The sequence below is a fragment of the Rhodamnia argentea genome, chromosome 8, assembly GCF_020921035.1.
Source record: "Rhodamnia argentea isolate NSW1041297 chromosome 8, ASM2092103v1, whole genome shotgun sequence".
Taxonomy (NCBI): domain Eukaryota; kingdom Viridiplantae; phylum Streptophyta; class Magnoliopsida; order Myrtales; family Myrtaceae; genus Rhodamnia; species Rhodamnia argentea.
In genome coordinates this window covers 5385052-5396310 of record NC_063157.1, presented here as the reverse complement: position 1 = coordinate 5396310, position 11259 = coordinate 5385052, and the positions used below count along the sequence as shown (strand labels likewise).

At 39.9% G+C, this 11259-nt stretch overlaps 1 long non-coding RNA gene across 1 annotated transcript; it reads left to right on the top strand.

The window, feature by feature from the left end:
* The first annotated feature begins 487 nt into the window (after positions 1–487).
* LOC125316115 lies at positions 488–784 on the top strand. The gene is made up of 3 exons (XR_007199439.1): positions 488–508; positions 645–710; positions 757–784. It is a non-coding gene; the product is annotated as an uncharacterized LOC125316115 (long non-coding RNA).
* The last annotated feature ends 10475 nt before the right edge of the window (positions 785–11259 follow it).

Sequence of the window (11259 nt, the reverse complement as noted above, 5' to 3'; positions counted from 1 at the left end):
AACCTAGCGACAAGATATCAACTCGATGAAATTTATGTGAGCTACTGGCAGTCCCTCACAGGATTATCTTTTATTCTTTTGCATTACTGGTCTCAGTAATTTAATTTGCCTGTTGCTTCCAGAACTACACGGGAAACATACTTGTTGCTGTTAATCCATTTCAAAGATTGCCTCACCTATATGACACCCACATGATGGAACAATACAAGGGAGCTATTTTGGGGAATTGAGTCCTCATGTGTTTGCAGTTGGTGATGCTGCATAAGGTGAATTTGATTCCTAGTTGCTCTGGTGCAGCCTTTTCTTTTCCCTCTTGCCTTCCTGCTGATGTGCTGAGACACAAGAATATAGGGCGATGATCAACGAAGGAAAGAGCAATTCAATTTTGGTCAGTGGAGAAAGTTGGGCTGGTAAAACAGAGACGAGAAAGATGCACATGAGATATCTTGCATCCTTGGGTGGTGGATCAGGAGTTGAAGGAAGAACGGTGGAACAACAAGTTCTAGAGGTAGCATGACTAGCCATTTCTTATTTGAAAACGTGTTTTGGGAGCCAAACTTATCTATTTAACCACTATGTGCATTCGAACTATGAACATGGCAATTATTAAGCCTAATTATTTTTGTCGCAACTGAAATTTGTAGTCAAACCCTCTTCTTGAAGCATTTGGCAATGCAAAGACAGTGAGGACTGAGGACCAATAACTCAAGGTGACAATAGGATGTTCTCATATACCTCTGATGATCCATAATGTAGTCGGTTTGGTAAATTTGTTGATATTCAATTTGACGAAAAATGGGTGCTTTCAGGGGCTGCTATGAGAACTTATCTGCTTGAAAGGTCACGCGTTTGTCAGATTTTCAATCCCGAGAGAAACTACCATTGCTTTTACCTTCTTTGTGCTGCTCCAGAGAAGGTATTCTCTCAATGGATTCTTTTGGAACTTTCATATTAATCTGTTTATGTGAAATGTGGCATTTTCGAATTCTCCTACTTTTTTCAGGATATTGCAAAGTATAAGCTAGGAAGCCCTAAATCTTTTCACTACTTGAATCAATCTAGTTGCTATGAGTTAGAAGTTGTAAATGATGCTCATGAATATCTTGCAACAACGTGGGCTATGGATATAGTTGGAATCAATGAGGAGGAACAGGTCAGCAATTTTTTATCCAGGCCATTCATGGGATTGATGATCCTTCAATAGATTCTGAATAAGCAGAAATTGTTCAGGAGGCGATTTTCAGGGTTGTGGCGGCAATCCTTCATCTTGGAAACAGAAGTCAAGATTTCATCTTAATACTGTTGTCGGCTAAGTTCGTATGTAATAAATTGCAATTGAACGACGAACAACTAACCTGAAGCCAATGCAGATGAGTATGCAGAAAGTTGATCCGAGCCCAACGTATTGTCGTTGTGTCCTTAAGACAAATTTGTCCCCTCAATTCAGATAAATTTCGTACCCGAGGACGTTGGACAATTGTCTCCCAGGATAGAACGGATCACGTTCCTCTGAAGCGGTACTTCTTCAAAGGACTCCAACGAACGTAACTTTGCAGAATTATCGCACCGAATGTATGAGGGGAAAACAGGTATGCAAGATTTGGAGGAAAACCGAAATGTATGCTCGGGAAAAAAGAAAGAAAAACCGTGTCCCGAAATGGCCTATTCGAGGACTATTTATTTTGGAAGAACGAAAAGTCACGAAGAGTCACGAAGCTTGAATTCGGGCGGTAGTTTTTTCATAACCGACCAACTCCTTACGAACAATTGTATTCGTTCGTTATTCTTCGAATCCGAACAATTGCAACTGTTCGTTCACGGACGAATGTCCAGAAATTTCCGAACAATTGCAACTGTTCGTTCGTGGACGAATGTCCAGAAATTTCTAGACAATTCTGTTCGGCTATGTGTCTGTTCGGCAAAAAATAAAAGATTGATGGGCAAAAAATAAAAAATGGAATATAAGAAGCCCGGACCCGAACCGAACCGAGCCGAGCCGGCCGGACGGACGGACGGCGGCGGCGCGTGTGGACCGAAATCCATTTGCGTAGGTCCTCCCTCCTCCACAAAAGTGGGGTGCCCCTTGGGGCCCAAACCCATTTGTGAGGTTCCACTTAATAAACCCATCTCCCATCTACCTCTCATCCTATGTGGGACTCCCACATTTCCTTCTCATTCACTCTAGAGGGATAAATTCCCCAACAATCCCCCACATGAATGAGATATTCAGACATCACGACTCTTCGTATATGCATGAAATGCAATGTGCGATTATTCCTTGAGAGATAGTTACATCGGGATAAGTAGTCCGAAACTTTGAACTTTCCCTAGTGAAACCTATCGGACTTACTCGGTCAATCAGTAGACTTGATGTCTTTGAACCTGTCGACCTTTGGTGTAAGCCTAGACAATAAAAATCACATAACTTTCTCTCGAACAAAGTTAGTTCTCACCTGTTGTGTTCGTTTTGGCCATGAACACCGCCCCGGTCTCATGAGTGTTTTAGAGAATTCGGCCTTTTCAATTCTCACGTAAGCGGCCCTCACTTCACACTCACATAGGTGATTTCGAACATATAGTATATCACATACTCAATTCAGAATCATTAAAAGCTTTTCGCTTAACCTTTATATATTAGTCTTGTCTTCATTTAGGAATGAGTAATAAATTACAAGTACTCTATACGATCTTCATAACTTGGTTGTCCCTTTGAACCTAGATCTTGGGATCTCCAAATCAACAAGGTAGGGTATCCGCTATGAGGACTTAGTTATAGGCCTTAAACCCATTCCTTTCGATGTTTTTACAACTATCTCTCTAGTTAGGCGTTTTGTTAATGGATCTGCAACATTATCTTTTGACTTCACATAGTCAATGGTGATAATTCCACTAGAAAGAAGTTGTCTTACGGTGTCATGTCTTCGACGTATGTGTCGAGACTTACCGTTATACATGACATTCCTTGCCCTTCCTATTGCCGCTTGACTATCACAATGTATGCATACAAACAGCAATCGGTTTAGGCCAATTAGGAATATCTTCCAAGAAGTTTCGAAGCCACTCTGCTTCTTCACCGGCTTTATCCAAAGCTATAAATTCTGATTCCATAGTGGATCTAGCAATACAAGTTTGTTTGGATGATTTCCATGACACTGCTGCCCCACCAAGTGTGAATACATATCCACTTGTCGATTTTGTGTCTTTGGTGCCGCTTATCCAATTTGCATCACAGTATCCCTCAAGTACCGCTGGATACTCTGTATAATGCAAAGCATAATCTTGAGTATGCTTCAAGTAGCCCAATACACGCTTCATAGCTTTCCAATGATTTTCATTTGGACTAATTGTAAATCGGCTTAGCTTGCTTACCGCACAAGCTATGTTCTGTCTAGTGCGATTCATGACATACATTAAACTGCCTAGTATACTTGCATACTCATTTTGAGCCTTACTATCACCAGTATTCTTTGAAAGATGTAAATTAACATCTATCGGTGTACTTATCGGTGATATGCCTAAATTCTTGCTTTTTTCAAGAATTTTCTCAATGTAATGAGATTGTGATAGAGATAGTCCTTCAGATGTTTTACGGATTTTAATTCCTAAAATGACATCTGCGATCCCCATATCTTTCATATCAAATTTACTTGTGAGCAAACATTTGATCTTCTTGACAATCTCACTATCACTGCCCATTATAAGCATGTCGTCTACATATAGACATAAGATGGCAAAGCTATTATGAGTGTTCTTAACGTATACACATTTATCACACTCATTAATTTTGAAACCATTCGACAACATAACCTGGTCGAATTTAGCATGCCATTGTTTTGGTGCTTGTTTCAAGCCATATAGTGACTTGATAAGCCGACATACTTTATTCTCTTGTCCCGGAACAATGAACCCTTCAAGTTGCTGTAAATATATTTCTTCTTCCGGATCCCCATTTAGAAAAGCTGTTTTGACATCCATTTGATGAATTTCAAGTCTATACAAGGCTGCTATAGCAATTAACATCCGTATAGATGTAATTCTCGTGACAGGTGAATAAGTGTCAAAATAATCCAGACCTTCACGTTGTCTGTAACCTTTTACGACAAGCCTAGCCTTATACTTATCAATAGTACCATCTGCTTTCATTTTCCTCTTAAATATCCACTTACATTGTAATGGCTTATTGCCAGGAGGAAGGTCAACCAATTCCCAAGTATGGTTTGACAAGATGGATTGAACTTCACTATTGATAGCTTCTTTCCAGAGCGAGGCTTCTGGAGATGTCACGACTTCCTTATATGTCCGAGGTTCATTCTCTAACAAATATGTCAGAAACTCGGGTCCAAAAGACGTAGAAGTCCTTTGCCTTTTACTACGTCTAGGTTCATCCTCCATTGGATCACTTCTAGATGTAGTATCTCGAGACCTCTTATTATTTTCAATTGGCTCATATACTATGTTATACGGAAATATATTTTCAAAGAACGAAGCGTCCCTTGATTCAATGATTGTATTAACATGTATATCCGGGATCTCGACTTATGAACAAGAAAACGATATGCATTGCTATTCGAGCATATCCGATAAAAACACAATCAACGATCTTTGGTCCTATCTTAACCTTTTTAGGCTTAGGAACCGCAACCTTAGCCAAACACCCCCACACTTTGAGATAATTCAAGTTAGGCATTCTACCTTTCCACTTCTCATAGGGAGTTTGTTGTGTCCTTTTGTGGGGTACTCTATTTAAAATAAAATTTGCTGTCAAAACAGCTTCCCCCACAAATTCTGCGGTAAACTGAACTATTCAACAATGCATTCATTGTTTCTTTTAAAGATCGATTTTTCCTTTCCGCCACACCATTCGATTGCGGTGTATAAGGAGCGGTGAATTGGTGAATGATGCCAAACTCAGAGCATATTTCCTTAAAAGGAAATTCATATTCACCTCCTCTATCACTTCTTATCATTTTAATTTTCTTATTTAGCTGAGTTTCAACTTCCGATTTATAAGTTCTAAAAGCATTAATCGCATCATCTTTGCTACTAAGCAAATAAGCATAGCAATACCTTGAACAATCATCTATAAATGTGATAAAGTACTTATTACCACCCCTTGACGGTATTGATTTCATATCACATATATCTCGTGTGTATTAAATCTAAAGGTTACGTGATTCTATTGTCTACGGAAATGAAAAGGAGGTTTAGAAAATTTAGATTCAACACACACTTGGCACTTTTCACTTGGACAGTCAAACTTCGGCAATAGTCCCATACTCATTAATTTCTTTATTGATTTATAATTAACATGTCCTAGTCTAGCATGCCGGATATTAGGAGACTCAAGCACATAAGTAGAAGCAACTTTATTCATATCATCCTTGGATACAACGGTCATTACATTCAGCTTGAACAAACCATCACTCGAGATAACCCTTTCCTACATACATCTCATTTTTAGAGAGTACAAACTTATCGAGATACAAAAACCAACTTGAAGCCATTCTTACTAAGGAGAGATCCGGACACTAAATTCTTGCGAACATCCGGCACATGCGAGAACATTATTTAGTGTCACAATCTTTCCGAGATGTCATCTTCGAGCAATCTTTCCGACACCTTCAACCTTAGAGGTTGACGAATTACCCATATAGAGTTTTTCATCACCCCGACAGTAGTGTGTAGGACGAGAACATCGATCTGTTTGCACGAGATATGACGAGTTGCTCCAGTATCAATCCACCACTCTTTGGGGTTTCCCACCATGTTGCATTCGAGATATCATGGCGGTAAGATTGATATCATCAACGCCATTGGAAATCTGTTCCATCACATTCGCCTGAGTTTTCTGTCTTTTCTTGGCTCTGCGATCTTTGGCTCGATGTCCGGACTTTCCACGGTTGAAGCACTTGCCAACGAACTTCTTCGGCCTTGGGTGAATCCCTCTCCGAGACTTGCTAGGCATTTTTCTCTTCTTGTTGGGTTTTGATCCTTCTTCAACAACATTGGCCCTTGAATTCTCCAGATTCTTGCCAACTTTCTTCTCAGAGAGTCTATTGTCTTCCTCAATCCTCAATCGAACAATCAAGTCTTCAAGTGACAATTCCTTTCTCTTGTGTTTGAGATAATTTTTGAAATCTCTCCAAGACGGTGGCGGTTTTTCAATGAAAGCGGCCACTTGAAATGATTCACTTAAAATCATACCTTCAGCATGAATGTCATGCATAATCACTTGAAGTTCCCGAACTTGACTTAAGAGGGTTTTATGATCTACCATCTTGAAGTCCGGAAATTTACCGACGATGAATTTCTTCAATCCAGCGTCTTCGTCTTGTACTTCTTGTCAAGACTTTCCCATAATTCCTTAGCCGTTTTCAGCGGACTATAAACATTGTAGAGGGAATTGTCGAGACCATTAAGGATGTAATTACGACACGTAAAGTCAGAATGCTTCCACGCATCTACTGCAGCAAACCTTTCCTTGTCTACCTCTCCTTCATCCAACTTAGGAGCATCCTCATTGAGGAACCTTGCCAGATTCAAAGTCGTGAGATAGAACAACATCTTCAGTTGCCATCTCTTGAAATCAGTTCCATTGAACTTTTCTGGCTTTTCTCCATGAGTCGAAACCGACGGAATATGTGCGGGCGTTATCGATGTTGATGCCATTTCTATCACAAAATCTATAAAACAGAATGTATATACTATGAAATAACTATATGAACGAAGTCACAGAATTTCGACTATGGAATATACAAGATTTCCGACTCAAAGAACAACGCATAAGAATACGCACCGAATTCGGATCATTATACGAACAGAACCGAACAGAATTGAAACAGAATATTATTTCAAGAAAAAGGTAGAAAAAAAAATAATTTGTCTTAAGATTGTTGTCGGCTAAGTTCGTATGTAATAAATTGCAATTGAACGACGAACAACTAACCTGAAGCCAATGCGGATGAGTATGCGAGAAAGTTGATCCGAGCCCAACGTATTGTCGTTGTGTCCTTAAGACAAATTTGTCCCCTCAATTCAGATAAATTTCGTACCCGAGGACGTTGGACAATTGTCTCCCAGGATAGAACGGATCACGTTCCTCTGAAGCGGTACTTCTTCAAAGGACTCCAACGAACGTAACTTTGCAGAATTATCGCACCGAATGTATGAGGGGAAAACAGGTATGCAAGATTTGGAGGAAAACCGAAATGTATGCTCGGGAAAAAGAAAGAAAAACCGTGTCCCGAAATGGCCTATTCGAGGACTATTTATTTTGGAAGAACGAAAAGTCACGAAGAGTCACGAAGCTTGAATTCGGGCGGTAGTTTTTTCATAACCGACCAACTCCTTACGAACAATTGTATTCGTTCGTTATTCTTCGAATCCGAACAATTGCAACTGTTCGTTCACGGACGAATGTCCAGAAATTTCCGAACAATTGCAACTGTTCGTTCGTGGACGAATGTCCAGAAATTTCTAGACAATTCTGTTCGGCTATGTGTCTGTTCGGCAAAAAATAAAAGATTGATGGGCAAAAAATAAAAAATGGAATATAAGAAGCCCGGACCCGAACCGAGCCGGCCGGACGGACGGCGGCGCGCGCGCGTGTGGACCGAAATCCATTTGCGTAGGTCCTCCCTCCTCCACAAAAGTGGGGTGCCCCTTGGGGCCCAAACCCATTTGTGAGGTTCCACTTAATAAACCCATCTCCCATCTACCTCTCATCCTATGTGGGACTCCCACATTTCCTTCTCATTCACTCTAGAGGGATAAATTCCCCAACAAATACTACATCAGAACTTCTTAGGTGTTTTCTATTACTCCACTGGAAATTGTGTTGTGGTGATAAAACTTCTATGTCACTTCCAATGACTATCTAAAGGGGCTTAATCTTCATTTTAATTAATGGCATTATAGATGTGATTCCCAAAGCTTGGAAGATGCTCTAATTAATGGTGACACCTGAAGAAGTAATCACGAGAACTCTTGATCCTGTTAATGCAGTTGGTAGCAGAGATGCTTCAGCCAAGACGCTATACTCTCGCTTATTTGATTGGTAATGAACTTGCATCATGTTATTCTTTTTCTTTATCTGATTGGCCTATCCTAATTGGTACTCCCTTGTCTACTTATTGCACTCGAAAAAGCCATAATTTTACAGGATTGTCAAAAAAATAACCTTTCAATTGGTGAGGATCCAACATCAAAGTCCCTGATTGAAGTTCTTGATATCTATGGTTTTGAAAGTTTTAAATCCAACAGGTAAGTTCACTGACCAAAACTGTTTTACGTCCTTATCCTCCACAATGCTTGCTAGAGAGGAGCTTACGATGCTTGCTAGAGAGGAGCTTACTTTTTCGATTTGAGCGTGAGCTAAAGCTTTGTTAGACAAGTCGTGCATAGTGTACTCTATGGCAAAAGACCATAATAATTGATTGTGCAGGGCGCTTGCATTGAGAATGTGCTTGACTCTGTTGTTAAAGCATTACTGTGAGATCCCAATAGGAAGTTTGTGTTCGCCGAGATGGTAAATTCTGTTAATTCTAGACTCTCTCTGATGCATATCTCTCAAGGCTCTTTTTTGTTTTGATCATCTTCAAACCATGTTTTTGAGTTCCCCGCAATCAGTCACTTTTGCTATCTCAGGCTTGAATTTAGATGATCAGCTTGACTCTGCTGGTCTAAAGCATTGTGGTAAAACTTCCATCCTATCGACCATCATGATAGCATTTAATAATCTAAACACATAAGAAAGATTTGATGCCTCGGACAATACAATCTCTGGAACATCACTCACCTTTTGCAATATATTCTCGTGGACTTGCATGCTGGTTCTCTTAATCTTATCAGTGTCGGTATATTCCCCTTAATTGCTTATTCTCAGAGCCCTCATCTAGTACTGTCAATTGAGCAAAGAGAGAGAGAGAGAGAGAGAGAAGACAAACTGTGAACAATCGTGGTTTCAGACCTTCGCTCATTCCATCCACTGTCCACTTACAAACAAGCTTAGCTTGATACAGTCAATCACAGGTTTTCTTCCAAAGATGTTGGTTAGAGTGACGACCAGAAACGCGAGAGCAAGTGAGGAAACTTGTCAATGCTCGCCAATTGGAATTCATGTATGCAATTTAAATGGGTTATGGCAATTTCTGCACCATTACTTTCCTGAAGGTAATGTTGGCAATTTGCAGAAATAGCGGATGATGTATGCACGACGAGTCAACAACTCATTATATCGACATGATTGACCAAACAACTCTAGGTCATGGCCTGATAAAGTCGCAATTTAACAAAGTTCCTCGAGTTGGATGGCAAATTGATCTGTTTGGACATTCTGCCGTGCAAGCTTACCTACTTGGAGCTGAGGTAGAAGATTCTAAGGTTTTCTCAATGTCAACATTTTCTCGTTTCAGCTTCCAATCAGTCTTAAGTGTAGCAATGAGTTATTTTTCGGTTTGATGTCCGCACACTATGATGCAACCATTAGACTTTGAAAAGTATCTTCTATGTCCTTGAATAGAAAAAAAAGTTTCTCAGTATTGTTGTTTTTCCCAATAAATTTTCCATGCTTTGTGTTGTATTTCCTATGAAAGGACCATCACCATATTTGCAGGTTGGATTTGATTCTGTGCATTTTGCGAGGATCGATTATCGAGACACAGCAAATCATAAGAATGATAAATCTCTTGAGGTTATATGGCCTGGGTTTAAAACATTTGGTTCCTGATCTCGGGTTTGAAATGGAAGCAACCTCATTACCTTCATTTTTCTTGGTTACTTCGCCTCAAAGATTAATATCATGCGCACGTCTGTGCCCTTGCAGATTTTTGCAATGATTCAACCAAATAAATCACTTCCAAGCTTTTTTCTTTTTCTGGCATACAGATTCACAATTGAGATATTCAAACTGCAGGATAATACTCTCCTCTACAACTACAATGTCAAAAAAAGAGTGAATGATTTTATTAGTGCTGCAATGATACAGGTATACTCTTAGCTTTTTGCAGACAACACAGCTTATCTGGATCTTGGTTTGTCTCTGACCGAGACTGACCATTGTCAAGTGATTATATGCAAGTAAACATGATTGAGGTACACATTTTTTAACTCATTTTTCCTAACGAACAGGCAAATATTACAAGAACAAATCACAGTTTGTGGACCATGGGTGATCATTATTCATTACCAGTACCAATACGCCAAGTCTTGGTTCAAACAGATGGACGAATTCATTCGTTATGTTAACAAGGTAAAACTACCTGCTCTAGTTTTTGCTTCTATTATTGTAATATGCAAGTGGTTATGCCTCAAAACACTGAAAGTTATGAAAGGCCTCATTCCCAGTCCCAGATAATTTGGAGACTTCCCTAGGCACCAAGGTCATGGTACTTTTCACTTGTATCTTTTTCTTTGAGATGTACCGCAAAGGGATCTATAATTAGTTTAGAATAAGACTTTCTAAGCTTACTCTGGAGAGGAGAGAGATGCTTTTTCCCTTTCTTTTTCTTTCAATGGATTACGTCCATAATATTCTTTTCCTGTTCCTGGTATTTCTTCTCTCTCAGGATGGTCGGGCGAAGGCACTAGACTCTACACCATCTATCTAAGTCGATGCCAAAAATGCAGAAAATGTATCATGGCCTTCGAAAACCGATGATTACTTGCTGTAAGTATCACTTTTTTACGAATCTCGGTTGCCTCTATGTGATATCTCTATTTTAATCACCATCGACTAGATATATGATGAGCACTTGATTCTGTGCATAGGTATGCAGATAGAAAAGATGCCTATTGGACTGGTTTCTTTACTGGCCAGCCAGCCCTGAAACGATGTATTAGGATGCTGAGTGGATATTATTTGGTATTGCTTCGCTTTCTTGCAACTCATACTATATCACAACACTGCACATCTCTTCCTGTTGTTGCCTAGTAGAAGGGCCAAGACTTATATGATTTTAGACTTCAGTGTGTGCTTACGATAAACGCTGCCATGATTGGGCTCCCTTTTGTCTATATAGGCAGTACGTCGACTTGAATTTCTTGTGGGGCGAAGGTCCAGCTGTCCTAGCACGTATTGGCTCGGATATGCCCTAGGAATAGTGCAACATCATGATGGTCTCACCGATACTGCTAAACAGCACACGACCAATGATTATGAGAAGCGCTTAGCTACCGGAGCTTCTCGGGTCTGACACTCAAGTCCCGTTGAATTCTCCCTTTAGGCTTTTTAGTTCCCAACTCTCAAATTTATGTCAAAAT